General features: G+C 45.1%; 1 long non-coding RNA gene across 1 annotated transcript in view; it reads right to left on the minus strand.

Moving 5' to 3' along the window:
• Nucleotides 1-4,096: 4,096 nt before the first annotated feature.
• LOC113815408 (uncharacterized) overlaps nucleotides 4,097-5,000 on the minus strand; it is a 3,370-nt gene continuing 2,466 nt past the window's right edge. The window contains exon 3 of the long non-coding RNA XR_003476589.2: nucleotides 4,097-4,702. This is a non-coding gene — a long non-coding RNA (uncharacterized lncRNA). The remainder of the gene's footprint in view (nucleotides 4,703-5,000) is intronic.

The raw sequence follows: 5,000 nt of genomic DNA on the forward strand, positions 1-5,000 counted from the left end.
CACGAATTCACTGTACAATAATTATGATACACTTAACGATGAAACTTCACAAGCGGACACTGGCACAAATTGTAGATATGTCTTGACAACTCCATGGAAGCAGGAGAGAAGCGGCCTCGACAAGTCTCTCCCAAGCACTGCATTACACTGGCAAGTCAAGAAGTCTCGGAGACTGTCCTGGGAAAAAGCTCGGAGTTTCATACGCTTCGCTCACAGGTTCATTTAGTGCTTCGTTCGGTTGCTTCGGATTCATTTCGGATATTCGAGAAAAAAAAGGTTTAATTAGAGCTTCATTTGGTTCCTTCGGACTTTTTTTTTAAAGCAAAGTTTAAAGTTAGGGCTTAATTTAATTGCTTCACTTGGTCTCACTCGGATATTCATACTCGGAGCTTCATTCGGTTCCTGCTTCGTAGTTTCATACTCATTTTCATTGTCTCAGAGTTTCATTCGGTGCTTCACTCGGTTTAATTCGGATTTTCACTCAATGTTTCAATCAGAGCTCCATTCGACTGCTTTATTCAAAAGCTTCACACGGATTTTCAGTCAATATATCAGTTCGAAAGCATCATTCAGTTGTTCCGTTCAAAGCTTCATTCGATATTTTCAGTCAACACTCCTATTACAGCTTCACTGAGATGCTTCACTTAGCGTCTCATTCGAATTTCCTTCCAGTACCTCACTCAAAGATTCCATAAATTCTTCAAAGCTTATTTACACAATGCACAGGGGTTATTCACGCAATTTGAGGCCTTGGGGGTAAATAGATTTCAGACAGGTAACAAAATACACTTGATTCCATACAGTCTAAAAAAGTTCCTCGTGTCAACAATGACCTTTAATCTACCAGTTTTAGGCCTATTTAATGTTTTTCTGGATCGATGTTTTAGGCCTATTTAATATTTTTCTGTATCGATGTTTATGCATCAGGGCCAATAGTTTACGATATGATTCATTAAAGTTTCGGAGAATTTAATAATCCTAACATAACATATTTTTTATTTATCAGTTTGATTTTCAGTTTTATGTGTATGTGGTGAGTGTGCGTGAGTGTTAATAATAATAATAATAAGAAGAAGAAGAAAAGGGATATCTTCTGAGTCTGACTGGAATGTAATTCACTAATAGATTTAAGTATCAAATTAACGGCCATTTTATATTAAGAACACATACTGCCCAATCAGATCTTGATATGTAGAGATTCTAAGTATTATCAGTGAGGTGTAAATTCCAGAGGGGTGCAAGGAATAAGCCAAATATTTAAGTTATGAGACTCGGAAAAGGTGTAACTTATTGTGAGTCGAAATAGTTTTGATAAAGAAGACTGCATTGAAGCGTGTGTTGGTTTCAAAGATAACTTTACATATTTATATTCCGTAGAGCCGGGTGTTTATGCCGAAGTGTCTTAAACCAAAAATTCTATAACACCAACTCAGGAATATTAACCGTCTTAAAGGGAAAAGCCTCGTGTGACAGTTTCAAATTGATTGGAAAACCCGCAGATTCCCTTTCAACGCACACCATCAAAAGTGCTCTCGAACAAAGACCGCCTTACGTTTAATCACTTATTCCCCCCACCCCCTCCACCCCACCCCCCCACCCCACCCCATCCCCCTTCTCTCTCTCTCTTCTCCAACCAATGTGGGTATATTCCTCTCTTCTTAAGCGGGGAATTGAATGCGAAAATTTTACCGATACATCCCAATTCCCCCTCTCTCTCTCCCTCTCCCTCTCCCTCTCCCTCTCCCTCTCCCTCTCCCTCTCCCTCTCCCTCTCCCTCTCCCTCTCCCTCTCCCTCTCCCGCTCCCTCTCCCCCATCCCATGATATCCTAACGGGGAGGGAGAGACCAGGGATTATTATTAGTGTTGTCGACGTCCTAATGAAGAAGTAGGTCCCCCTCTCGACTTGGACTTCCAAAGAGAGATGTCAATCAAGGGTTTTCAAAGCCCGCTCGTCGATGGGTGCGGCGATTAGCGCTAATGGTAGATGGGGGTTTATGATGGATGGGGGAGATTGTGAATGGGTGGGAGGGAGAGGGGTGAATGGGTGGGAGGGGGGGAGATGAATGGGTGGGAGGGAGGGTGAGGTGAATGGGTGGGAAGGGGTGGGAGGTGGGGTAGGGTGAATGGGTGAGGAGGGGGGTGGGGTGAATGGATGGAAGGGGGTGGGGTGAATGGGTGGGAGGGTGGGTGGGGTGATTGGGTGGGAGGGGGGTGGGGTGAATGGGTGGAAGGGGGTGGGGTGAATGGGTGGGAGGGTGGGTGGGGTGAATGGGTGGGAGGGGGTGGGGTGATTGGGTGGGAGGGGGGTGGGGTGAATGGGTGGGAGGGTGGGTGGGGTGAATGGGTGGGAGGGGGTGGGGTGATTGGGTGGGAGGGGGGTGGGTTGAATGGGTGGGAGGGAGAGGGGTGGAAGGGGGTAGGGTGAATGGGTGGGAGGGGGGTGGGGTGATTGGGTGGGAGGGGGGTGGGGTGAATGGGTGGGAGGGAGAGGGGTGGAAGGGGGGTAGGGTGAATGGGTGGGAGGGGGGGTGAATGGGTGGGAGAGGGGTGGGGTGAATGGGTGGGAGGGGATGGGGTGAATGGGTGGGAGGGGTTTGGGGTGAATGGGTGGGAGGGCGGGTGGGAGGGGGTGGGGTGAATGGGTGGGAGGGAGGGTGAGGTGAATGGGTGGGAGGGGGGGGAGGTCGGGTAAGGTGAATGGGTGGGAGGGGAGTTTGTGAATGGGTGGGAGGGGGTGGGTGAATGGGTGGGAAGGGGTGGGGTGAATGGGTTGGAGGGGGTGGGGTGAATGTATGAGAAGGGGGGTGGGGTGAATGGGTGGGAGGGGGAGGGGTGAATGGGTGAGAAGGGGATGGGGTAACTAGGTGGGAGGGGGGGTAGGGTGATTGAGTGGAAGGGAGGGTGGGGTGATTAGGTGGGAGTAGGGTAGGGTGAATGGGTGAGGAGGGGGGTAGGGTGAATGGATGAGAAGGGGGGCAGGGTGAATGGGTGGGAGGGAGGGGTGTAATTTTGGGAAAGGGAGTGGGCACTTCAAGTGGCAGGATTAATGATGGATTACTGACTAATGGGAGTAATGGGGAGGTATGGGGTAAGACTTCGAATAATGGTTGTAGGAGATCTGTTTGCAATACGGATGATTAAAGTGGTAAATCCAGGATTAATAGAGGTTTATTCTACTGGCAAATGATAATAAATTGTTAATGGTTAATGCATTAGTGATAATGAACTATGAATGATTGCGGATCCATGCGGGAATCTCCAAATAAAGGGTTAAGGGTGATTAGGTCTATAAAATAATTGTGAAAATAGGACCTAATGGAAGGGTTAAATAAAGGGTCAATTCCCCCCGTGTATCAATAATTAATGGTTAAACAAACAAACATAGACATACTTCCCCGTAGATAAACCCTAATAATGGTATAAGCAAAAGGGTTAAGTCGTAAATCTCCAGCGGGATCAAGTTCTTCAAAGTCTAAACCGAAGTCGGCCCTAACTTAGAATTATTGTTCGGACTGCTGCCCAGATGACTTTGGTTTAATTCCCTTCCCAACTGCCTGGCTTAATCCTTCGATAGATCCTTTTGACGTGATTGTTAACCTAATTGCGGATGATTGGGGGACTAATAGGGTTAATTGTTAGCTTCCTCGGAGTTATAAAGCTTTTGATAGGATCATTAAGGATGGGAAATCTTGCGTGTTGATGAGGCTGTGATGAGGATAAGATATTTATTGATGATCGATGTTCGCCACTGGAATAATACTGATGGTTATCCCTGAAAGATGAAATTCAAGGACGTGGATTTTTGGTGTGGACTTAAAACGGCTATTTTTGTGTTGGACTTTTTTCAGAGCTTTGTTTATGTAAGTATTTTTTAGCTAATGTCTATGGCGCTGTGTTTTTTTTTTCAGACGTTACATATAGGCCTATATATACAGTATGTATATATAGGCCTGTATTTATTTTATTTTATTTATTTTTAATTTTATTTATTATTCATTTATTTTCTTTTCTTTTTTTTCTTTCCAGGGTAAATCATACGTATTTTTTCTTCTTCATTTTTACTCTAGGTAAATTGTAGAAGAGAAGTGTAGTGGTGTGTACAATGCTGGTAGATTAGAGGTATTTTGTTGACTGATTTTTTTCTTCTTTTTTCACTTTCACTTCTTTATTTCTTTCGTAGTGCGTCTTTCGATAATTTTGTGACTATTAATCTTATTTATTTTGTCTTTCATAAAGAAACAGATACTAAACTCTCGCTTAGTAGAATCCCGTAGAAATAAGCTACAAAAAACAATAATAATAATAATCTTATTCTCTCGTTTTCCATCTTCTCTCTCTCTTCTATTTCCTCCACTTATAACCTCACCGCCCACGGTACCACCCAACGGTAAAACCCACACCCCAAAGACACGTTCCAGATCACACACAAACCCACAGACGCCCCACAATACCCTTTCTCGCCTCATCTCTTCGTCAGAACTCTCCTCCGTGAGCGAAGCTTATCTACGCAACGACTACAGGCGCAGAGACGACCGAGGGAGGGAAGGTAGCCTGAAGGGGGGGCAGAAGGCGAGGGAGAAGAGCGGCAGCAGGAGGAGGAGGGCCAAGTGGGGCGTCGCTGAGCGTGCCCCGCTGTCCTGGTCCGGCCGAACGGGGTATCCTGGTTGACGACCGCGGTGGAGGGTGTTCAGGTGACCCGATCCTGAAGGGGAAAGCAGGTGGGGAGGTGAGATGGGTTCCTGGTAGGATGCCAAGGTGAGAAAAAATAGATATCTGGGTCTTTAGTAGAATTATTGTTCGGTTATGTTCATTTGATGGTATGGATGAGTTTTTGTTGTCCACTGAATATGTTTATGTTCCCATATACCTATTTTTATCTATATATCTATCCGTCTGTTTATCCATGTATTCATATATATATATATATATATATATATATATATATATATATATATGTGTGTGTGTGTGTGTGTGTGTGTGTGTGTGTGTGTGTGTGTGTG

This window comes from Penaeus vannamei, chromosome 13, assembly GCF_042767895.1.
Source record: "Penaeus vannamei isolate JL-2024 chromosome 13, ASM4276789v1, whole genome shotgun sequence".
In the NCBI taxonomy this organism is placed as follows: Eukaryota; Metazoa; Arthropoda; class Malacostraca; order Decapoda; family Penaeidae; genus Penaeus; species Penaeus vannamei.